This window comes from Phascolarctos cinereus, unplaced genomic scaffold, assembly GCF_003287225.1.
Source record: "Phascolarctos cinereus isolate Bilbo 61053 unplaced genomic scaffold, phaCin_HiC Scaffold_3;HRSCAF=262, whole genome shotgun sequence".
NCBI lineage: Eukaryota > Metazoa > Chordata > Mammalia > Diprotodontia > Phascolarctidae > Phascolarctos > Phascolarctos cinereus.
In genome coordinates, this window is record NW_027555736.1 from 129,206,008 (window position 1) to 129,232,881 (window position 26,874).

Genomic DNA, 26,874 nt, shown 5'->3' on the forward strand with positions numbered 1-26,874 from the left:
ACTGGTTTGACCTCTGCACATCCTAAGCCTTCCATCATTTTCAAGAATGGCTAGTGTCATGACAAAAATGGCTGCCACAGCTGGGGACATCTAGAACATAGTAATCCATCAGTCAACTTCCAAGATGAAAAGAAAGATACTCTTTGAAAAATATCAGATGGAAAGGCTAAGAAGAGATGTAAGAAAAAAGGCCTAACCAATGCACAACCACTAGCTAATAATCTTCCACTTCTCATAAATTTCCATGAAATTTATGTGTATGTGTCATTGGATAAATTGGATGCTGTGGAATTACCTCAGTTCCTGAGGGGCGGGGAAGGGGGGAGCAAGAAGGGAAGCAATATAATCACTACAGAAAATTGCCAGGTGGTGATGATGGTGGTGGTAGTAGTAGTAGTAGTAGTAGTAGTAGTAGTAGTAGTAGTAGTAGCAGCAGCAGCAACAACAGTAGCAGTAGTAGCAGTAGTTGTAGTAGTAGCAGCAGGGGCAGCAATAGCAGATGCAGCAGTAGTAGTGGTTGTAGTAGCAGCAGTAGGAGTAGGAGGAGTAGCAGCAACAGCAGTAGGAGATATAGTAGTATAATAGTAGTAGCAGTAGCGGTAATCTCAGTAGTAGTAGTATTAGGAGGAGGAGCTGCTTTTTGTCCTTTGTACTTAAAGAGGATCAATGACATCACCATGTTAAGGTCAAGGTACAGTGTATTCAACCATGATGATCAGTTTAATATGAGCTCTACTACAGGTCAGGCACAAATGGCCAGTTTGAACATTTGGGATGGAGATGTCTCTAGATTTGTACATCTCACATTTCTTTTGAGCCACTGTGATTCTGTTTTACTCATAGAGCATAGCACCTTCTTTGAGGCTGGCATGTCATGCTGGGCAGTCCTGTGCCAGCATCTCCCATGTTTCACAATTGATACTAAAGCTCTTTGGACAAACCTTGAGAGTGTCCTTGCACTACCTTTTCTGATTTCCATGTGAAAACTTGCCTTGTTCTCTGTATAATAGTATTTTAGGTAAACCTACATTTGGCATTTGGGCCTTGTGGCTAATTGTGCTCTCTTCAGTAAAGTTTGAATGTTTGACAATTCAGTTTGAGAGAGGAGGAGGAGGAGGAGGAGGAGTGGTAGTAGTAGTAGTAGTAGTAGTAGTAGTAGTAGTAGGAAGAGGAGGAAGAGGAGGAGGAGTAGTAATTGTCATTTTCAAATTAGTTGTTCTACCCTTTCTCTTCCCCTTTTTCTTTCTCCTTCTCACCTCTTCCTTTACCTTCTTTTTCCTGTCCAACCCCTTGTTCTCTTCTTTCTTTGTCCTTTTTCTTAGTTATTTCCCTTCTCCTGTTCCTCTTCCTCCTTCTCATCATAACTATCATCAGTAGTAACATTAGTGCCTACCTGAACCAGAAAATATGTCAACCATTCAGGAATTAAAAATCCAGTTTATTTTCCCATACTATCAACAGCTGCTGGACAGTTATTTAACTCCTTGCTGGTAGGGATCTGGGTCTTCTTGATTGGCATGAAGAGTTAGAAGTCATAAAACCTGACTGGGCATTCAAAGTTTAATTATTTAAAACAAAGAAACAAAGAGTTTAGCTTTAAATCGGAAGAGAACCTGACTCCAATCTCAGGTGACTGTTGCCATAAAATATCCACCAGTTGCCTATTTACACATAAGTTTTTGGAGCCAAAAAGCTAAAATCTAAAATTAAAAGGAGTCTGGCAGGGACTTGAGAAACATACTTCTCAGAATAATCTTGTCAATGCCAGAATGTGTTAATGAAGCTATCTTTCTGTGTTTTGCATTCAAAAGAAATTCTGGTTACTATCCTTTTATTATTGTCATATAGAAAATCATGAACATTGAGTTGGTAAGACAGTGCTTGCAACTATTCAGCCTTGTTTTTTCCTCTAGCCATCTAGCATGTTTTCCCCTTGTAGAGATGATGGGTTTGCACTTAGCCATCCATATTCTCCCACCTGATTCTGGGTTAGGAGTGTGGTTTGTGGTTTTGAAGCAAACTTAAATAAGCTGGCCTATAAAGACAAGTGTGAGCTTATTAGCCTCATACTCTCACCAATCAAAAACTATCAATTCTTGCTAATTCAAGGTCTGATTATCCAGTGTTTTGGATTATTCAGACTCTTCAATTCTCTTTTCTGACTCTGTTGTTTTCCTGTTTCACTATTCATTTCAGTGACAAAATTCAAATAAGTCAATGTTTGTATATTTTAGCAACTGAAGTGAAAGATTTTATGGGAGAGGCAGTGGAAATTATTCAGAGGAAGAGAATTTGTATTAATTTATCCTACTTCTCTACATACAGAAGCAAAATGACTGACATTTATTTAGGCCTTTAGGGTTTGCAAAGCACTTTTTTGTCTCATTTGATCCTTAGAACAATCCTATGTTGTACTTACTCTTATTATTCCCATTTTACAGCCAAGGAAACTAAAACTAAGGGAAAAAAGTCACGTTACATGGCCAAGGTCACACTGTATTGTCTGAGACGGGTTATGAAACCAGGTCCTCCTGACTCCAAGTCCAGTGATCAGTATGTTATACCAGAATGCCTTTCAGAAGAATAACATCATATAAAAGTTATGATTGTTAGTTAGCAGTTATTTTCTGGAAGAAAGTTAATGTTGTATCATGTCTGAAAAGAATTCAGAAATGCTCATAATTATATGTAGGTATTTCAACTTAATCTTATTTTGAATCAGATTTTGTGACTGAAGACACTAAAGGGTTAGTGACCTATAAGTTGGAAATATCTAATTTTTCAATGTAACATATTATCATTAGGGCATCCAAACATAATTATTATCTTAGTTATGTATTTACTTGGATGTCATGGTTCACTATTCCTTTAAACGATAGAGTTCAACTCATACTCTTCTAAAATGTATTGAACTATTCTCTCTGTCACTTTTTACAGAACTCTGTCTCTAAGAACCTTGTCCAAGTTTATTATGTGTTCATCACTTCTTAGTTTACAAAGGCTTATGGGGCTTCAGCTCCAGGAAAGAAATGGATTATGATACCAGAGCAGAAGGCCCCAGAAATGGCAGGAAGCCTCACACTACTAAAACACCTTTTCTATTTAGAAAATGTAGTTTATTCAATCATTCCAGAGAAAATATAGAATAACTTCGTCTATTTTACTTATCAAATTTTTTAGCATATTGTCATTTCCTTTTCTATTGATATAATCAAGTTTCCCTTTTAAGATTATTTATAACATTATTTTATAAACAGATAAAAGCTACCTTTATTCTTGGTCACTACGAGCAAATAATCATTCACTCAACAAGTCACATAGCATCCAATTTCCTAAGGAAACACCCTAATATTTTTTTAAAAGTCTAGTTGAAAAAGACAACAGGATACAAAGAATCAATGTTTTCCCTTTATATCTGAGTTGCAGGTACTTGGGCTCTGCATGATTTTACACCTTGGTATCACAAGGAGTTAAATCACATTTTAGTAGGAGGCCTTCCACTATTAGGGACCTATTCAAAGAATACCAAAGCTCAAGACATATACATTCTTCATCCAATAACTTGTCCCGTAATTGGTATATTGATTGCTAATGTCATCATGATTTAGTATATATAACCCCCCCCATGCACATAGCAGCCCACAATCCAAAAAGTCATTGTTTATTCATTGTAACTCCCAAACTGGCCCATGTCAGCTCCTGCTTGAGGCCTGCCTGATAGAAATCAGCAAATGATTGGACGCACACATTCTTAACATGACTGACCCATGACATCTTAGAGGGCAGCAAGGGAGCCTGTCATTACATGTACAATACTCTTCTTTCTTCCTCCTTATCTATCCCCAGATGACTGAGATTTTTATTAACTCATTAATGACTGAAGATGTCATTAGAAGCAGTGGGGAAGGGTTAGGCTTTTTTTTTTTCTCTAAGTGAGAATAAGCATATGATTGGCTTCAGGAAAAAGAAGAAATGGGTTCATTGATGATACAGCTAAACCAGATCAAGTGTGCAGGCTAATTTATTTCATTAGAATTTGAAATTTGATTGACAAATTATGGATTTGAAAAAAAAATGAAAAGAAAAATGCCTGGGAATTTCCAAAGTGAATTTTTGAAAAGGTATGTAGCTATAGGATAAAAGATATAGCGTTAGATACATCTGTCATTTCCATTATATTATAGGGTAGACCTCGCCAGAACAACAGCCAAACAATCTTTCTTAGTCTAGATATTTTAGAAGGTTTCTTAAATAATATCATCTCTGCATTTGCATAAATTCTTGGATGTAATCCTTTCCATCAGAATTAGCTATCCAAGTCATGGGCTCTCAAGGAAATACCCCTCACTTTAAAACTTTTGAATATTAAAACTTGGCTGGTGATTTTCATTATATACTCCCTCATACAGAGAATAAGCTGTAGAGAACAAATTTCGATAAGTATGATAACCCTTTTAGAAAGACTCAGAAAAACTAGCAACAACAAGGTGCCTTTCATTAAGTTTAAAGGCTTTGAAGTGGAATTTCAGCTGATTTTTCTCTAGGGTTCAGCCTGGGGCATATCAGGAGACTGCTTAGAGAAAAGGTTTACATTGATTTGATGAGCCTGGATAATTCTCTTTGCAAAGAGCATGTGTCCCACAGTTCATATCCTCAAATACATCACAAATTAATGAATCTTCATAAGCACCCTAGAGGAACAATTCCCACATTAGAGAGTAGTAGATTGAGGCACCCCAAAAAAAATTCTGCTTGAGGAAGCTGATGTTTCCATTGAGATTTAAATGTTCCTGGCATCTAGCTTTATCTTCAGGGAACCAAAGCATACCTTTTTTTTTTCCTGCACTAGTTTACTAGGCAAGGATTTAACGTGCTCTGTATTACATTTATTATTTTATTGCTACTTATGACTACTACTAATTATGATAATCCCAACTAACATTTATAACATTCAATTTTATTTTTTATTTTTGAAATATACCAGGTTACTCTCTAAAATAATCCTCTGATGCTATAATTTAATTTTTTTTAAATCAGAATTTAACTTTCCATCTGTCCTATGAGTTAATATGATACCAAACATCCTGATAAAAAATGGTGAGGCAGATGTGTATGTATGTGTGTATGTATGTAAATCAATGCAAAAAATCCAAATGTTTGGTAACATAGAGATTTAGCTTTAATCTGTTCATTTAGAATCACGATGTGATTTGGTATCCTTCACTACCCCTTGACTCATTTATTAAATAGGACATAAACATTTCCCTAGAAGTCCCATTTGTATTCACTATCAGAAAAATATACATATAGTCTATTATCCACAACATATGCTAACGTATTTTTATTTGGTTTGTTATTTCTTTCAGTTAATATTCTAAAAATATTACCTCTTCTAAATCTTTAAGTTCCTTATTTCAAGTAACATTTCATAACTAGATTTTGGGTTGGTTGGTTTGTTTTTACATGAAGAGGAATGTTTACATGTCTCAATTAGAAAGATGCCGTTATAAAACTGGATTGCTGCAACATTCTTTCTAATGGATATAGACAGCTGGAGGTGGTATATGGGATATTCAATGCTAAACCCTTTTCAGGGCTACTTATCTGCCTTTGTTCTCCACCTGTCACTCAACTCTCACCTGTGGCTCCAAGAAGCTGTAGTATGCACAGTGGGTCACACCCCAGAAAAGCTATCTCATCAGATAGGCTAAACCAGGTTGAGGGCAACTAACAGGCTTTAAACCCCTTTGAGTTAGGAGGATGTCTACACCAAGCACATGATTTCTTCCCCTGGCAGAATGAGTGGATGAGGCAATTTGTTCCAATGGCCATGAAGGCAGCTGAAGCTTTGTCAGACATCAAGGATGCCAAGGTCATATACTGCTTCCTGAGCCATTGCCAGTCATCTTAACTTTTGTCCTGCCATTAGACTTTGATGAGTCTGGAAGAGAGGATGAGGCTGACAACTTTGTATAACTCTGCCTTACTTAAATCCAACTCTCTAGAAAGTCAAGGAACCACCTGGGTTGTCATTTGTCCTCTTCAAAAAATGAAGAATGAACAACAAACAATAGAGGTACAGACCAGAACTGTGATTTTCCTGGAATAGGGAATTCCTTGTCAATATTGCACATTAGAAAAGAGAAATCACCTCACATTTTTAATGACACTAACCTGATTCATACATAGAGGTAAGAATTGGGTCTGTGATTTCATTGGTATAAGGAATTCCCAGGTAATGAAACTCCTTTATCAATACAGATTGGCACCTTCTCTGAAACTTACGTTCTTAAAGAGTTGCCTAGAGCAGCACTTATCAAAATGGTCTGAAGATCTTTTCAAGGGGCCCACAAGTTCATGACTATTTCATAATAATACTAATTAATACTAATTTAATTTCTAATATGGTAAATATCTATTAATATAACCTACATAAACTAAAGCTCCTTGGTTTTTTTTTTATCATTTTTAAGAGGGCAAAGGCTTAAGACTAAAAGTTTTGAGAATGGCTATATTAAAGCATTGAAAGGTTGTGACTTGGACAAGGTAACAGCCAGTATGTCAGGAACATAACTTGAATCCAGGTCATCCTAGCTCTGCAGCTCACTCTTTATTCACTATACCACACTGAATTTCATGATTTATATGTAGAATAATATTTAAGAATAGTTTCTGAATCTGTGACAAATCTAACTTGGTCCTGCAAATTACCCAGCTAGGTGTCTATTCTGTCCCTTCTAATAAGGGTACTCTAAAGTCATATAGCAAAAAAGTCTAATAAACAGTCTCATTTCTTTTTTTCACATTTATATCCCAGCTCTTTAGCTTCCTAAATAATAAACCAGACTGCATTTTTTTTAACTTTTTCTTGTTTTCAAACAATGTATCACCGTTTTAACTCATTTCTTCTTTCCTCAAAAGCTGATGGCTAGGAAGCTTTCACCAAAACATGAATTATTAGCTAGTTTGGAGTGTGGAGAAGACATCATGAGTAAGAAACTAACTCAGAAGTTCATAAACTACCTAGCACTAAAAATGTTTCTTAACCTGGGATCCATAGTACATAGCTAGGTTTCAGAGAGTCTGTGAACTTGGATGGGAAAAAAAATACAGCTTTATTTCAATTTAATTGGTTTCTTTCATAACTTTACATATTTTGTTCATTTGAAAATGTTATTCTGAGGAGTCCATAGGTTTCACCAGACTGTCAAAGAGGATCCATCTCACACACACACTTTTAAGATTCTAGATTTTTCTAGATTTCTGTTCTAGGTTTTTAAATCTACACTTTACCAAAAAAAAAAAGAAAATAATTCCAAGACTCTCCCAAAATAAAACTGTTGAAATACTCTACAAGAGATTTTATTACATGAGAGAAAAAATATTCCACCCAGACATAAGGGAATCCAATTTAACAAATTTTGTTTAACTGCAATCTAGGTGAAGAATGCTGTGGTAGTAGGTGTGGGTGTGGGTGGTAGTTAAGTTTTGAGATGACATGGCCCTTCATTTATAGAACTTAAATTCTAATATGCATCCATCTCTCTGTATATGTGGCAGAAAAATGAAAGGCAGAATTAAGAAGTGGACTGAGGGCTAGCCTTAGACTAAGGAAGATTTGAGTTCATATCTTTCCACTGACATGTACTACTCTGAATCTAGAAGACAGAGAGAAAGAAGAGGAAAAAATCCAAGCTCTCCATAAAAGTTCAATGGAATAAAAACATAGGCTAACACAGAGGTCAGAAACATCATCTCATTGTACTTTTTTTTTACTTTGAACTCAACAATTACTCATTAGTATGCTCCTGTTTATTAATGTTTACTTCGGGGGAGATGGAAATCAATATGAAATGAAACAATCATAATAAAAGGCCAGGATTCGCCAGCAGTAATGGGCAAAGGTGTGCAAGCTGGAAGAAAGTACAGTAGAGGAGCCCGTGACAAGTCATGATAAATGGGTTGTTATAAAATTCATGTTTAGGCAGCACCAGGCTGGGGATAATGCCATTCGTCATGGCAACACTGGGCTGCTAATGAGCCCTCATTGCATATTCATGTCAGTGGAGTTTCTTCTCTCCCTCCTACCCTGAACCAATGCCTGGTAAATATCCCCACCTCAAGCTGAAGCTCAGCCTAGGTTCTCCCCCTCCCCAACTTTTTTTTTTATTTGTTATGTTGCAGCAATTACACTGTAAAAGTGCTGCACAAGATTGATTGCTCTGATCTGTAGTTCAATTGTAAATTAGAATACACATCCCCCTAGGGACACACGGCCCCTATTTGTGATTAAGAAAAAAGCCCCATAATAGACTAATAGCTAAAGTTCTCTCTCTTTTACTTTCAGGCAATTAGCTTGATGAAATGGCCTCTTTTTGTGTACCCTGGAAGTGTAAACCGATATCATAATGAAGTATATGATGTTTATTCTATTATTTTCACCTTGCCATGTATGCAAGAATGCATAAATAACGGCTGCCTTGTCTAGTCCATTTACTGATTCACAAGTAAACTATTTCTTAAAGATGCAGCATGTGCTTTCTAAGCCTGGAGTTAAGCAGTTGCCTGTGAGTTAACCCCCGATACAAAGGATAGCTGTGCTGAGAAAAGGGAGGGAGAAGTACTTTGTCACTGAACAGGTAGTCTGTCCTGTGGTTATCGGGGTAAAAGGAAGCATTTGTGTGGCTTGGAAGAGCTGTCCTGGGGAATGAGATCACAAACGCAAATTTCATGCCCTTGGGGTCTGGGATGATCCCATGATACTCTCAAAAGGCATAGTGTTGGTTTTCTGGTCTGGCCAGGTTCCAGCTTTCGATATAGAATCCTCCATCCATATTCATCTGTTGGGGTGAGTGGCTCTGCCTCTGTTAGACAGCTTCCTTGGTATATATCTCAGAGGAAGCCAAAGTAATCCCAATATAGTCTGTAGTTTGCATGTGGGAATTTTAAGTTTGGACATTTTCTAGGGGAAAAAAAAACCTCATTTTTTCAAGATGCAGTAGTTTTTATCACTTGAGTTGTCCAATATAGAACAATTAGCATCCTTAATTTAGTTTTATATCAGTTTAACTTAGTTAAATGTGAAAGCAAACATTTATATAGTCATTTATCATTTGAAAGGTATTTTAAATGCATTATTTCATTTGAATTTTGAAACAACCCTGTGAGGTAGGTACTACTGGCACTATCTCCCTACTTTATACGGAAGGTAAATTGAGCCTCAGAGAGGTTAAGTGACTATTCCAGGATTCTTCAGCTAGCAAGCTTCTGATGTGGTAGTTGAACCCAAATAATTCTTTACTCTAAGACCAGCATTCTGTGTCTTATACCCAGCCGCCTCAGTTAAAAGAAGTAGAAAATAGAAATAATGAGTACGTAGTCCCTTAAAGTTTGCAAAGAACTTTATATATGTTATTTCCTTGGAGTTTCATAACAAGTCTGTGAAATATTCTTCTCTCACATATTATTCTCCCAATTTTAGAGAGGAGGAAACAGGTTTGGAAATGATAAATGACTCGACCAAAATCACATAGCTAGTAAGTATTGGAGGGTGTATTTGAACCCAAGGCTTTCTGCCTTCAAGTCCAATCTACTACAACAAGATATCTAATCATTTAAGCCAGGAGTGTGAAATGTGTGTGGCACATAACATATACCAGATTAAAATGTAATTGTTGTTGTTTATTAGTTTCAGTCGTGTCAGATGCTTCATGACCCTGTTTGGAGTTTTCTTAGCAAAGATACAGGAATGGTTTGCCATTTCCTTCTCCAGCTCATTTTACAGATGAGGAAACTGAGGCAAACAGGGTTAAGTGACTTGCCTAGGGTCACACAGCTAGGAAGTGTCTGAGGCCAGATTTGAACTCAGGAAGATGAATCTTCCTGACTTCAGGCCTGGTATTCTATCCTCTGTGCCACCTAGCTGCCCTGAAAAATGTAATTGGGAAATATTTAAAAAAAATAAATAAAATACAATAAATCCGAGGTAATATTACATTTTAAAATTAAGTCAATATGTCACCTACAGGGATGAATTAGTGGTCCCAATTTCTATTTGAGTTTGACACCACTGGTTTATGTGACTTCCATATTCCTATGAAATCATGTGTTTGTTTGTTTTATCCCTTTCATTCACTGGCTAAGTTTCACTGCGTCTCCTACACAAAATAATGTCCTGGTGTCAAGAATGAAACAGAAGAGACTGAGGGAAGGTTGAGGAAGGGAGAATAAAAGGAAGCAAGTAAACAACAACAACAACAAAAACACTCCAATGTCCAAAGGTTGCTCCCAATGGTTTATTTACTAGGCTGGTTAACTCCATGAGAGTGTTTTACTACCTATGTTCCAATCCCTTTCACTCATCAATAATTCAATTTAGATTACATATCAAATCCTTCCTGGACAAATGCTGTCTGAGTAAAAGCTTCCCCATCCGTCTTTAACATTGAACTCTGTTAGATTGCTGACAAGTGTACAGCAGCCATTTCAGTGAGTCTCTCAGACCACTTGATAAAAGAGAAATGACAGTGAATATGTTTAAAATAAAACAAAATATCCTTCCTCCACAAACAAACTACATTGGAATGTTTATTCCAATAATCCTATTTTTTGAGATTAGTTTTTGAAGTGATCTTACTTTAGGAATGTTGATGTTTGTCCTTTGTTCTGGAAAAGGACCATGACATCAGGAATAGGATACCATGACTTGCAGGTGAATTGGATTTAAGTGAGGGAGGGCCTCACCAGCCTCACTCCTCCAGGGGCATGTAGGTCCAGTGGCAAGATATAGATCAGGACAACTAGAGATGGCCCTGGATGTATTATTCTTAAAAGAAGTCAGAATTTTTCCCAGGACCAACACTGCTCTTTTTCTAAGTTGGACACTTTGGGGAAAGTTCAGCATTATATTCTAACCATTTAAGTGTGATTTTTTTTTTGTCCATCTCCCAAAATACTGCAAGCTAAGCCACCAGGTCAGTTTTCAAGGACAGATAGGCATTTCCTTTTAAGTGCTTGTGATAAAACTATAGATTTTTACAATTCTGGAATGTTTTTGCTGACATCCCCTTTAATTTTCACTCTATTAAACTAATATCTAAGTCATAAACCCATAATAAATATAGATTTCCATTCCTTATATAAATTTCTGAACAATCTAGAGCCATTGTAGCTACATTTCAGGTACTCTGTTATTTGGTTAGTTGTGTGCTGCTTACCTTCTATCAAAATAAAATTCATTTCAGCAGACCTAATTGTCAGGTTAGTAAAAAAAAAAGCTTTCATGCTTTTTCAAAGATTTTTATAATATAGAGTTTGTGATTTTATTTAAAAAAAAAGACTTTTCCTAACATCCTCAGAGCAGACAGGACTGGTATTAATTATAGTCTCCATTTTTACACATGAGGATCCTGACAGAACCTCTGAGAAGTTCTAAAATCACATAGTGGTAGGCCAAGTTTTAGATTGCTTATCTTCTTTCAACTTCACACTGAGTTCTGAAAGCCATTTAAGCTCTTGGTAGCTAATTACTAGTCTAATGTAGTTTGAACAGTACCATAAGGACCTAAAATATTTTCTGTATTCTTCAAAATGCCAAACAAAGTTGAGCGAAATGTCCACACTGAAAGAATTAGCGAAGTGTGGAGGAAAAGCCTGGGATCTGGAGTCAGAGGGCCTGTTTTCAAGTTACTTACTGCTCAGTTACTTAATATCTGTGCTTCCACGGGAAAATCCCTTCAATTCCTTTTACCTCCCTTTTCTCATCAATAAAATGAGAGGTTGGACTAATCGATCTGTAGGATCCCTTCCATCTCTAAACATGATCCATGATCATGTTCAATTCTATTGAAAAAATACTTGCTTTCCTTAGCCATAATGTAAGAAAGATGAAAAATGTCATAAGCCCTACCCTCAGGGAGGACCTTTTGAATGTGCACTTAATACATAAGTTGTAAAAATAGTTTTCTAGGTAATAATAAATGAATGTAAATACAATTCTCTTTGCTCCATCCAAAGTAAGCTTCTATTTCATTGACAAGTAGGTAACTAATACCAAAAATTTCCAAACCAAAAGGCAGAGCTATTCTTTTTTGCTTAGATCTCATGACTCACCAAGATAAGTAGGAATTACAAAATAAAGCATTTGCTCTCTGTAGTTCTCTAAGACCTAGCAAACGATAGAGTACTGAATTGATATAAGGTGTTCTTGGATTCTCTGCCCAGTTCTGCCACTTAACTAGCAATGGCAACTTGGGCAAGTCACTTAACCACTCGGAGGCTCAATTTTCATATCTGTAAAACAAAAATGATCATACTTGAACCATCCACTTCCTGGTTTGATATGGGAGATGATATTGTAATTACTATTTTATTTTATTTTATTTTATTTTATTTTATTTTATTTTATTTTATTTTATTTTATTTTTAAGAGTCACAAGCTTCAAAGTCTCAAAGGAGACAAGATAAATATCCATTGTGATGTGAAGGATGAAAGATAAGTGCTCTTATTGATATAATAAGAAGAAAATCATTGCCATTATCTTACATACATTTATGTCATATCTACTTGGTTAGTCATCCTCTTTAGTTGTAAAAATTCAAAAATCAGCTTCCCAAACATCCCCTACATTATAGGGTTTGGGGTGGGAGTGAGACAGTGGGAAAGGAACTAGAGGGAGCAAAGGAGAAAAATCCTCTCCTTTACCTATTTATTTTGCCATAAAAAGTTTTGGATTCGTTTAAAAACTTTTGCTCAGTTTTCCAGAATTTAAACTTACACCACTGACCCCAAAATTAATTGGAGGCATAGTCAGAGAATCTGATGTCAAATACTCCTTATTTTATGCAAATCATATAAATTTCTCTGGGCCTCAGTTTCTTCATCTGTAAAATGAGACGGTTGGATGAGATAATCACTAATGGGCCTTCTAACTCTAAACCCATACAACCTAAAGCTTTACATCTTCACGTATTCCTAAGCTCGTTTACTAAAGACAAAAACCAAGAAGGTGTCAAAAAAATCCTGTTGGATATCTAGAATGAATGAGAGCATTTGTAATAGGTAACATCCATGCTCACCTCATTATAGCAAAAATAATACACATACTCATATTGGTCATGATATAGAAACAAAATTTTCACTGGCTAATGCTGTGTCTACATATACAAGTGGAATATTGAGGAAATTATCTTGACAGCTCAAGTGATGATAAAAACAACACTTTTGCCTCAGTTGTTGGAATAATATTTTGGGGAAAATCATCTGCTCCTAACTCAGATAATTGTGTCATTTTCCACATGGTGTGTGTTTGTGATATCACCTCTTCTTCAACCAACCAATCATTGGGTGGGTAAAATTATATTACCTGGAAATCTTATCCTATTTGCAGTGCCAAAGAAATGAATTTACTGAAAAGTGGTGTCTTATGCCATTACATATTTAAAGATCAGCAAAGAATATGCCAAGAAAAATAAATAATTAAATGTCATCATTCAGACTGAGTTTATGAACTAAATCTGTGGATCATTATCTTTTTGCATAAGAGGTATAACATTTGTAATTTGATTCAAGAAGAGGGAAATGCATTACTTTTCCTGATTCAGGTACATCTTTAGGAATATATTTTTATAACCAAAGTGCTGTTGGGTATACCAACTCTAGTCAATACAAAATATTCCTGCCCTGTGATTTAGACACAAAGAAATCCTAGGTAACTTGGTTTGGGGAAAATGTGTGGGGAGTCTACTGTTTGGAAACCCAATTCTAGTAAGCACTATCAATTTTGAGAAAACTTTTCGTAAAATAGGTAGAAATGTCAAATAGTAGAAAAGATGTGACTATCTAAAGCACACTCACAACTAAATATCTTCCTTTTCTAGGTTAGGTGTTAAGAGAAATAACTCATTTGCTTGAGTGGATTTGAGGTCATTTTTTGAAAAAGTGAGGAAAAAGATCAATTTTTCTTCAGTCTAGCCCATTAGCATTCCAATGACAGGGGATGCAAAAACCTGGAGTTCAAGTACATGTTTCCATCCTAAGGGTATAACACGTATAAATGTGGGGATTTCAGCAAAGATTCCACAACTTGCCACTCAGTCATTCTCTTGTAATACACACACACACACACACACACACACACACACACACACACACACACACACACACACACACATTAAAAATTTGAAGCCCAAGTCAAAATGAAAACTTTTTTTTTAATGGAACATCACTTCTTTAAATTCTACCCTCCTCCTCCTTTTTTTTTTCCTGGAAATTTTAAACATTGTTTATAACTGAGAGTGTAGCATCATTACCTTTTTTTTTTTTAAGGCAATTGTGGTTAAGTGACTTGCCCAGGGTTACACAGCTAGTAAGTGGCAAGTGTTTGGTCTGAGGCTGGAGTTGAACTCAGGTCCTCCTGACTTCAGGGCCGGTGCTCTATCCACCGTGCCACCTAGCTGCCCCAGAATCATTACTTTTCAAAAGTACTTGCTACCTCACAAAATTTCAGTATTTTGATGCCTTTTTTTGTCATCTACCTGGATATTCCCTCCACACAGGCAGATCACAGTTTTCCTATGGCTTAGCAAAGGCCTTTGAAAATTAACATGGCAAAAAAAGTCGTCACCCTATGGCATGGCTATTCTGGAGACAGCTGTAAAAGGCCAGTAAGGCAATTGTTAAATTTTCAGCTTGAATGCAGTTCCGCCTCAGAAACTGGTAAGTCCTATAAATTGTTGTTTTGTTGGTTGTCTGGAAAAGAAAGTGGTAAGAATTCAAATAAAACTTGAAAATGTATGTACACACTTGTTTTCTCCAGAACCTGATCATTAATCATTTACTAGCATATCCCTGTATTACTCAATCAACATTGCTTGAACTCAGGGTATAGTAGAAGACTGTGGAAATGAACTCATCACCAGGATGATGATGATGATGATGATGATGATGATGATGATGATGATGATGATGATGATAATAATAATAATGATAATAATAATAATAACTGGCATTTATATAGCACTTTAAGGTTTGCGAAATGCTTTATATCCATTGCTTATTTGATCTTCACAGGATTTCTGTTGTGTAACCAATTGAATGAAGCTTCCTGAAACTGGGATGGTCCTCTGACAAGAGACTGTAACTGGGCCTACAGTATCATGGTAAATTGCTTAAATTTCTCTCAGATACATTGAAAATTATTCTGTATAGTAATGAAGTTCACATCAGGCATCCTCCAGCTTTCACCTTTATTTTGCCCTTAACCAGGGCTCCACATCACCTCCTGGCCATTGTAGAACCATGACTCCACCACATACTTGCCCTTGCCTCCTTTCTAGGTCCTCCTTAGGTTGCACAGTGTTTAGAAGAGTGTGGACATGGAGTGAAGTAGATTGACATTCAAATCCAGCCTCAGACATTTATTAGCTAGGTAACCCTGGACAAGTCACTTGTCTCCTTTCTGCCCTAGTATTCTCTTCTATAAAATGAGGATTTTATCTATTTCCCAGGGTTATTGTCGTGAAAAAAAAAATCAGATACTATGTGTCAAGTGCTTTGCAAACCTTAAAGCTTTTCTATAAATGTGATTGCTATTGTTGTTGTTATTGTTATATTCTCCCAGTAGAATAGAAATTTATTGAGAGTAGCGACTGTCTCAATTACTTGCACTTGTGCTCTCATCCCTTAGTACAATACCTGGCATGTAGAAAAAGTTTGAGAAATGCTTTATTACTGATTTTATGACAAGGAGTTCTGAAGGACAACAATAACAAAAAAGCAAAACATAAAAACACCACCTTAATTGCTAATGAAGCTCATTAGAGATGACTCTTCCTATAGTATCTTCTAGACAACTTTTGCAAGTTCTGCGAACAGACTTCAAGCAGTTTTCATATTAGGAAAAGCAAAGAGTAATAGACAGATGTTTCACATGCTTGGCTTCTTACTTTATGAATCAAATAATAAGCAAATAACAAAAACTCCTGACACTTTCTTCTTAATTCAACCAGAAAGTAATTCTTTGCTTCTCACAGTGTTTCTTATGAAAGAAATAAAGCTTCCCCTTCATACACACAGCCTCTCCCCCCAAGTAAATCCACATTTAACCATCTTAAAGTGATAAAATACTCTCCATATCAAGTAATTCTTGACTTTTTGCCAAAGGCCTAATCATGCAATTAAAATTAGTCACTGTAACTATTAAAGTAATATAATGTTAATAGATCATTTTATACTGTGAACAGTTTTTAAAAGTCATTCGTAACTTGTTGTTATTACCATACTGAATACTGGCATTTCTACTAACTCTGTTATATGTTCTTAAGTCTGAGAACATTATAAAGTACCATTGGCTACTTGTTTGAGAGGCAACATGGCATGTTCAATAGAAAATGATAACGTAGTCAGAAGATTTGAATTCAAATCCATCTTTAGAGACTGTGACTCTGAGCTAATCACTTAACCTCAATGAGCTTCAGTTTTTTCTTCCATAGAGGGGTGATAACAATACTATCAACTGTTCAGAGCTTTTGTGAGGAAGGAATGACATAAACCGAGGAATGCATTATAAACTGTTTTGCAAATCTTTAAGCACTATGTTAATGTAAGCACTTCTGTTTTAACTCTGAGTCTTGAGTTAGGGTTCTAAAATGGACTACAGTTCACATTTCTTCCTCAGTGTATTTGCTTTAATTTGCAGAGAGAGAAATGAGTGCTTCCTTCTTGTCTCATAATTATTTAGTCTTGAAATATATAGGACAACAGACATTGAACATGATTATATTGAGTGTGTATATGTGTGTGGTTTTTTGGAATGTGCGTGTGTGTGTTTTAAAAAGAAAATTAAATGAACCATAACATAAGCTCTTAATAGTACCCTAAGAAATAAAGCAAAATCATTTACAACACATGGGATTGTAGCAGGATATGTCAAAGATTAGATGGTTTAGGAAGGGCACTATCCTAAATGTGGAAGCAATTACAATGAAATTCATGACTCATTAACAAACATTACATATTGCATCTCTCATTTCTAGGTCAATGTTAATAGAAAATATTCATTTCAGTTTTCATATATTTTGCTCACTTTTTTGTTATTATTTGCAACCCAGTTTTTCCCTAATAAACACATAAAAGAAAGATTCTTTGTGAAGTTCTTCATTTCCCAGTTTTAAACAACTTACTCTTTGAGGTGAGTATTGGAGTCAAATTAATTTTTCTTTTCTGTATATTTAAGGTTCAAGCTGATAATAGATGCATTGCCTGTAAACCTTTGTCAAGTAAAATTACTTGGAGAAAACATGTACCAACTGATACCAATGAGGATTTTGGTAGCATGCTATTTTGTATGCAAAATGGCTAGTGAACTGAAGTACCCAATACTATACATAATGGGAACCAGATGTCTAAGAGAGAGAGAGAAATATTTTATAGCAATAAATGTGACATTGAATATTAAGGGCTTTTCTATTTTTTAAACAACTGCCTAGACTTGCTTTCTTCATATTTTAAAATTAAATGCCCCCACACCTGAAAAGAAATTTCAAAAGAAATTCACTCTTCATTCTGTAGAAGTGGAATTGGCTAATTCACTACTTCATAATCTTCAACAACAAAAAAGCACCTAATTTGGAAAAAAAAAAGAGCACTCAAATATTAAGAGAAATAAGCCATAAGAAAGATCATTTTGGAATTAGCTAATTGGCTTTAAGAGTTTTTTCCACCAGCTAAAGAAGAAATAAAAACTAATTCTTTTTTTCAAGTTTTCTCCTTTTCTTATATCTAAAGAGAGTTTCACATGTATATTATAAGGCCAACCCTGAGTTTGGCTCTGCAGGAAATGCATAGGGCACTACCTACTTAGACTGCTAAAGCCAGATCAAACTAGCAACCTTTATGATTTGCATTTCTTCTGTGTTCAATTATGAAAGTGCCTCAAAATATAGAAAGATTTGGAATATGTTTTTGTGAAGGACATCACAAAATTTTGGAAATATTTTCTCTAAAATCACTATAGCACAAGAAACAAATAGTAAATACTAGAAGTTTATTTATTAAGAGAGTTTAGGAGTGTCAAAGGTATATAGGATGATGATAAAGGCAGGACTAGAGTAATTGTGCTTCAGGAATTCAGTATAAAGAGGAAATCCTAAATGGCAAAGAACTGGTATCTATAGTGTACAAGGCCAACAAGTTCAAGGTACTAGTGAGGACAGAGAGTACATTCGGAGTGAGCAGAAGATAGGAAAGCTTATAGCCAAGGAGACAATGATATGTGATGAGGAAGCCCACAGTAGAATTTTGAAAGGTAAAGCCATGCTTGCTAATGATAACAGTGAAGGTTCATTTGGGGACATATGATCACAAGGTTAGTATAGTCCAGAAAATTGATGTATTATGAAGGTGAGGTGTTTTGTGGGTTGCTGATAGAGACGCTGAAGTTACCAAGAAAAATCAAGTGATGAAATAGAGAGCTATTAAAGTCATTTAGAAAGATGGATATTATTTCCAGGGCTGGGGGTACATCAGTAGAAAAGGCTACATACAAGTTGATATTGTGAATAAAAGAAAGAGGTGGCATAAGTTCCAAATAAAAAGCTAAAAGATGGGTGGCATTTCATTGATCTGAAGATGGCATTGGAGAGTAAGACAAAAACTAATTCTCTCAGTGAGTGAAGAGAGAATGGGAGAAAGTAGGATTTCTCCAAAGAAGAGAGTAGTATCATACAAGCAGAATCGTTGTTGAATTTTGGTTTTGGTTTGCAGTAGCAAGGAACTAGAATGTCTGTGAATGCAACAATAGAATTAAGTAACTGAGGGAAAGGATTGAAGGGAAAGGAGATAGGGAAAGTGAAAGAAGTCTTAGGTTGAGAAAACAAATCTATATGTATGTGTGGATTTAGGCAATATTAGCCAGTAAAATGACTTGAAATTCAGAGGTCATGGAAATGTGAAAATCTGAAGATTTTCCAGGATAGTAACAAATCAGCACAGGCAGAAAAATGGCAAGACGGAGGAAGTACTGGAGAATATATTATAAAAGATAACATGTAAACATGCAGAAAGAGTAAACAAAGACCCTAATCAAAAATGTATACAGAAGCAAAAACAATAAGAAGATATATGTCCATCTAGACATGGGTACCAGACAAAGTTAAAGCTGTCCCCCAACATTTTTGAGCTCTTTTGACAGTTTCTCTCCCTTCCTAAACTCCTAGAGCACTTATTAACTTTATTGGTCGTTTTACCAATCATTTTTTTCTATGTTATAGTCTTTCTATTGTTGTCTGTGGTTCTTTCTTTATTATTATATGACTTTATACAAATTTATATCATCTCACTATATGGACTACAAGGTCTTTAAATAAAGGGAATGTGTTTTACTCTCCTTTGTTTCCCCCGCAGCGACTAGATCAACAGAGATGTTGATAAATATCTGTTGATTTTATTTCAGATATGTAGAGTAGGGGGTAAAAAAGCTTATCTATTTCTTCTACCCCCTTTTCTCCAGTTGTTTATGCCATCTTTGTAACTAATCTCTTCCTACACAATTTGATTCCATATCTCTTTTTTTTTACTTTTAAAGGAGATACAAAATACCTAGTCAACATTCTATGATCAATCAACAGTTCTCCAAATACCTAAGGACTATTTCAAAATTTAACTCTACATTTTCTTTTCTTTTTTTCTAAAGAATCTCAGATCCTTAAACTTCCACAATGTTATATAATGGAATTGGTCAGGAGACGTAGGTTCAAACCCTGGCTCTAACACCAACAAGTACTATCATGCTGGAAAGGCTTAAGAAACAGTCCGTGCAACAGTAAGTGAGCACTTAGCTGCCCTTGATAATTATTATTACACTTGGCCCAGATGAATTCCATTCTCAGGTACAGAAAAATCTGATAGATAGATAGATAAAAATTTTGAGCCATTGTTTGTGATATTTGTGTGGCTGTGAAGAATGACAGAGGCACTACTGGATGGGCAGAGGCAAAGATATCCTAGTTTCCAAAAAATAAAAAAGAGTAGAATCTACAAACTATAAGCCAATGAGTTTGATTTTAATTCCTGGGAAAATTCTAGGATGTATTTTCAAGGGATGATTAGTGAATCTAGAAAAGGAAACAGTCATTACAAAAGTCATCATGGCTTCATCAAGAATAGGTCAAGCCAGGGAGAAAAGAACAAAGAAATGCTTGATAATTTTTAAAAAAGAATAATAAAAAAGAATATTCACACCTGACTAATCTTATAACACTTTTTTTCTGAGTTACTAACCTGGCAAATCAGGGGAACATCATAGATATAGTTTACCTTGATTTTAACAAAACATTTGACACATTGTCACATGTCCTCGTGAAAAAGATAGAGAGATATGGACAGAGGATAGTACAATTAGATAGATTCAGAATTGAGAATTTTTTTTTCAACTTGGCTGGTATCTTCATTAGAGGTGCCCAGAAATCTTTGTTTGGCTTTTTAACTTTTTTCAATGATTTGACTATAGATATAGAAGGCATACTTATCAAATTTGCAGATTACACAAAGCTGAAGATGATAACTAATATATAGGATAAGTCAGAATCCAATAAGATCTTGACAGGTTGAACCTTTCAGATGAATCTAATATGGTGAAATTTAATGAAGATCTATGTTAAGTTTTACATAGATTTTTTTTTAAATCGATGTGACAAGTTACAAGATGGGGGCAGTTAGACAGTAGTTTGTCCAAAAAAAATGGGGGTTTTAGTACACTACCAACTCAAGATGAGTCAGAAACATAATGTGAAAGAAAAAAAAAAAACCAAATCTGTTCTTGGGCTTCTTTGAAGACAGTTTCCAAAAATAATGAGGTCATAATCCAATGGACTCTGCCCTCATCAGACCACAGGTTAAGTATTGTGTTCAATTGTGTGCACTACAATCTAGGAAGGACATCAATAAATTATTAGGTTTCCAGAGAACGACAACCAGAATGGTGAAGTACTTTGAGTCCATGTCATGTGAGTATCTATTGAAGGTACTAGGGATGTTTAGTCTGAAGAAAAGAAAATTCAGTGGAGATATGATAGCTGTCATCAAGTACTTGAAGGATTGTCATGTGAAAAGGGGATTAGATTTCTTCTGTTTTATCTCAGAGGGCAGAATTAGGAACAAGGGGTTTTTATCATTCAGTTGTTCAGTTGTGTCTGACTCTTCATGATCCCATAGACCATAGTACACCAGACCCTTCTATCCTCTACTATCTTTCAAAGTCTTTCCAAGCTGATGTTCATTGCTTCCATGACACTATCTATCCATCTTATCTTCTGCTGTCCCATTCTCCTTTTACCTTCAATCTCTCCCAGCACCAGGGTCTTTTGCAATGAATCCTATCTTCACATTATGTGGCCAAAGTATTTAAGCTTCAGTTTCAGTATTTGTCTTTCCAATGAATAGTCTGAATTAATTTCTTTAAGTATTGACTGATTTGATCTCCTTGTTGTCCAAGGGATTCTCAAAAGTTTTCTCCAACACCACAATTCAAAAGCATCAATTTTGCAGCACTCAGCTTTCTTTATAGTCCAACTCTCTCAATCATGCATTGCTACTGGAAAAACCATAGCTTTGATCATACAGACCTTTGTTGGCAAGGTGTTTCTGAATATGCTGTCCAAATTTGCTATAGCTTTCCTTCCAAGGAGCAAGTGTCTTTTACTTTCATGGCTTACTGTCACCATCTGCAGTGATTTTAAGCCTAAAAATATGTAATCTGACAATGCTTCTATTTCTTCTTCTGTTTGCCAGGAAGCGATGAGACCATTTGCCAAGATCTTAGGGGTTTTTTTTTATGTTAAGCTTCAAGCCAGCTTTTACACTCTTCTTTCACTTACATCAAAAGGTTTCTTAATTCTTCTTCACTTTCTGAGTGATATCATCTGCACATCTGAGATTGTTGATATTTCACCTGGCAACCTTAATTCCATCTTGGCATTTTGCATGATGTACTTTACATATGAGTTCAATAAATAAAGTGGCAATATATAGCCTATCTTACTCTTTTTCCCATCTTAAACCAATCAGTTGTTCCATGTTTGGTTCTGTTAATTCTTAACTTGCACACAGGTCCCTCAGGAGACAAGTAAGATGATCTGACACTCCCATCTGTTTGAGAACTTGACACTTTTTGTTGTGATCTACAGACAACTTTAGTGTTGTCAATGAAGCAGAAGCAGATGCTGTGTTTTTCTTTTCCTGAAACTCTCTAGCTTACTCCATAATTCAGTAAATGTTGGTAATTTGGTCTCTAGTTCCTCTGCCTCTTCAAAAACTAGCCCGCACTTTTAATAATTCTTGGTTCAAATATTGCTGAAGCCTAGCTTGCAGAATCTTAAGCACAACCTTGCTGGTATGTGAAGGGAGCACAATTGTTTGGTAATTTGAATATTCTTTGGCATTGCCCTTCTTTAGGATTGGGATGTAAACTGATCTTTTCAGTTCAGTGGCCACTGTGGAATTTTCCAGATTTGCTGGAATATTAAGTCAGAGCAAAGGTTAGAAGTTTCAAAGAGATAAATTTAAGTTTTATAGAAAGAAAATCTCCCAAGTAGGAATAGGCTGTCTCAGGAGATGATGGCTTCTCCTTCATTGGATATCTTTAAGCACTTGTCAAATATGTTGTAATTGGGATTCCTTTTAAGGTATGGGTTGGACTAGATGGTTGCTGAGGTCTGGTCCAACAACAAAAAATGTGTGAATCTATTAACCTGTTACTCATTACCTTAGGAAAACATGGACAAGTCACTGAAACCTACCTAAACCTCAGTTAACTTATTTTTAAGATGATGGCTAAATTTCATTCAAAAAAGCATTAAGTATAAACCTTTCATACCTGTGATTAGGAAGGCTTTGTTGCTGGCTGTTGTTGTTGTTGTTGTTGTTGTTGTTGTTACTGCGCAGAGGATAGACTGAAGAGAAAAGAGACTGGAAGCCAGAACTCCAATTAAGAGACAATAATCTAGGGAAGAGGCCTTGAGGGTCTAAGCAACTAACGTGCTAGCCATGTAAATAGACAGAAAGGAAGTGGTGCAATAGATGTTTTAGAGGTAAAATTGACAAGACTTGGTAAATGACTGAGTATAGAAAATGAGGAATAGTGAAGAATTGAGAATGATTCCTAGTTAGCAAAGCGGAATGACTGCAAGGATGGTGGTAACTTTGACAGAAATAAGGACTTTAACGATGGATTGGTTTAGCAGGGGAAGAACAGGAAAAAAAAATAATCATCACTTTCTTATTATGTACAACACAGGTTGTTTTTAGGAAAGCATTTTGTAAACTTTAAGTTGCTCTATAAATGTGTATTATTATAGTTCCTCTTTCATATCTTTTATCTTGTTTCATTACTCCTTCCCATATTTTCTATAACTTTTCCTTTTTTCAGTATAAAACTGAAAACAGGATACAATGCTCTAGTAATGATCGTGGCTGGGTAACTAGATTCATCTGTAAAGCATTGTTATTTTTGGCCATACTTACTTCTTCTTGAAGCACTTCAGTACATCTGTTTTTAGAACTCCAATTTACTTCATCATGCCATACAGTAGGATACACAGGCAGCTGCTATATTGGGAATTCAATTGGGACAGAAGGAAGCAGGGTGGTCAAAAGAAACGCAAATTGTACTTCAGTACAACTTCAAATGATCCAGCATAGTTGTGGACAGCTCAGAAACAGTAGCAAATGGAAGAGCCAGTGCTGAGAAATAGAATGACGCATTTTAAACAGAAGTACAGCCTGAGTGATGTACCACCACAGGTCTATCAGTAGCCTCAAACAAACCAAAAAAGATTGGTTTCATGCATAATAAGTGCATAAAAAGGACATGGAACTGTATTCTAAGGATGTTCACAACTAAATAATCATGCAGGACAGTTAGTCACAGCATTTTTGGAGAAAGGATGGGAAGGGAAGGGAATAAGCATTTATTAAGCACCTATTATGTACCAGACATTGTGCTAAGTGCTTTAGAAATATTTTCTTATGTGATCTTTAGGCATAAAAATAGAAACAGACATGTATATTTACATGTACATTATACATGTATATTTACATTTTATGTACATTCCTATGTAAACATTCAAAATAGGTCTAAAAGGATATATGAGAACTCAGAGGAGAAATTAAGTAGCATATTTTCCCAGGAATGGCAAATTTAGTTATGTCAGTGGATCCATGATCTCAATGATTGTGTATTTCCCTCAGCAATGCAAATAGTAACCCATTCATGCCTCCTCATCCTATGTAACTCTGTCCAAATCCTCCTCTAATTTCACCACAGGAGAATCACCCAATATGCCTTGATGCTTTCCCCATATTTTCTTAACATCTCAAGAATACCAGTGGAGTTCACAGACTCATATTCAATTATCTATCACACTTACTTCTTGAGCAACCCATCTTTTTCAAGCGAATACATCTTTGATAATGCCATCTTTTCTGAACCATACAAAGTCCTACCTTTAAGCCTCATCTCAAGGTGGAATTAGATTCTGAAATGGAGCATGAGCTCTGGCAGATTCTACTGAGTACAACCCCCCTTAAAAATATTTTAAACCCTTTGTTTTCTGAGGACCATCTTAGCTAAAAGTGGATAAAGTCATAATCAAGAGGCAGTCCATTTCGTGATGAATTATTTGATTTTTACAACTTCATAAAACAAAGAGTGGTGAATGCACTTAAAAACAAAAACAAAAACTTCACTTACACACTCCAAGAGTATGACTAGAGTCATTCTCAGGCACAGTATTTCAAATAGCACAATTAGAGATTCACTCTTGGAGGTTTCTTTTTTTTCTTTAAAATTCAAATCTTCCAGGAGAAATACGAGGAACTAGATTTTATGCATGCATATATACATACATATATGATATATAAGTAACATATATATTCCTTATCGGGATTAGAACTTTAAAATATTCTACTTTATAAACTTTGACATAGCCGTATACTTTAAAGTATTTTTAATGAGTTGAATTAACATTATAGTGTTAATGACTAATCAGGATCACTTTCTTATAAAGATGAGAGATCTGGAAGTCATAGCACTAGATGTTTAAGGGGTGGAGGAAAGAAAGTGAAAGGTAGGAAAACAGACACAGAAGAAGGTGAGGGGGAAAAGAGATGAAATTCACCTACTTCACAAATTTTCCTAGTGTCAGCCCAGCCCACGGCTCCACAGACAAAATAAAATGCAGTGAAGTTAGTGCAAGGGTACCAGCTGCATTATTTGCCAACAAATTTGCATCCTGTAGCTTAACAGCTCAGATTCTTCATATCCATAAGCTTTTCAAAAAAATTACCTGAATGTGTTCTTTGATCCTCCTTTTCAATTTACTTGAAGAAACAAAACTGTAGGGGTGTAAACTATCAATGAAAAAGAATCCAAGGGAAAACTTAAATAGTTATTTCTATTTGCATCATTCCAAGATGCTGTATTGTTGGAAAAGAAAAAAAAAAGCAAAGAGCTGGTAAGTGACCAAAGTATTTAGGTAATGAATATGGGTAATCTAAATGATAAATCTAAAACTTCACTTTCTTCAATTATCAGAAAGTTTCTATATAATCTCATTGCTCTGGAACTCATTTTCTTTCAAATAAACAGAGTTACCATGAAGGATGTATGTATGTATGTATGTACACATATGTATGTGTATATGTGTATATATAATATGTGATGGCTATCTTCTATATATGTGTGTGTATATACACATATATATGTATATGTATATGTATGTGTATGTGTATGTATATGTGTATATGTATTTAATTAGGCCAAACTGTTTCTACCTAATAATAAATTTCATTTAATAGGTTACATAGTGATTCTGAACTTGATGCAATTATGACATCAGCTGTAAACAGGTACTTATCTAGAAGGAATTCCTCTTCCATTTGGACTCTACACTGGACATCCTCCAAAGTGGCAAATACTTTTGGCTAGCTCCTGTCTCATTGTTTTATTCCTCTCTTGCTATCGTAAGAATAGTACAAATTGTATGTGATAATTAGGGTCTTGTAATAAAGTTATCTCTATTGCTACATATTTCAAGGATCCTTGATATACATATGTATGATATGGCAGTCAAAAAGAATGTGCAACTTGAATCTGTTAAAGTGGAGAGGTCTAGTGTATAAAAAGATACTACAAATTCAGGTGGGCTCTGGCTTATAGAAATTTCTTAGACTGCATTGAGAGATATAATACCTTGAATGAGCAAGATATTGGTGTTAGTGCACTTTGCCATGGTCAGACCACATCTACTATATTGTGTTCAATTATGGGAGCCATTTATTATGAAGCAGGACCTTGAACAGAACAAAAAAAAAAGAGTACAGAAATTGGAAACCATGCTTTATATGAATCAGTTACAAGAACTACAAGTGTTTTACGTAGAGAAAAAAGGACTTGAAAGCAGGAGGTAATATGATAACTGTTTGAAAATCTATTACATAGAAAGAGAATCTGAATTATTCTTCTTGGCCCAAGAGGAACAATGAGCAGATGTTGTAGCAAGGCAACTATAGATTCAATGCAGAGAAAATTTTTCTAATATTTAGAGCTGTCTAAAAGTGAAAGAGTTTGCCTTATAAAGTTCTAGGTTCTCCATCATTGAAGGTCTTCAGTTTGAGGCAAGATGCCTACTGGTCTAGAACATTGTAGTAGTAATGATTCCTGTATTAGTATGGTGTAGAATAGATGATCTCTAATATCCCATTTAACTCTGTTGTTCTGTGATTTTTGTGTTCTGGAACAAAAAAAATAGTACAGAACAAAAGGAAATATTAGAATTTACTGAGAATTTATTGTACTCATTTGTTAAATAATACTCCTA

At 35.4% G+C, this 26,874-nt stretch overlaps 1 long non-coding RNA gene across 12 annotated transcripts in view; it reads right to left on the minus strand.

The window, feature by feature from the left end:
• Positions 1-14,191: 14,191 nt before the first annotated feature.
• Positions 14,192-26,874, minus strand: part of LOC110192771 (uncharacterized) — a 64,023-nt gene continuing 51,340 nt past the window's right edge. For all 12 annotated transcript variants that reach the window (XR_013485312.1, XR_013485313.1, XR_013485310.1 and 9 more), the window contains one exon: positions 14,192-26,787. This is a non-coding gene — a long non-coding RNA (uncharacterized LOC110192771). The remainder of the gene's footprint in view (positions 26,788-26,874) is intronic.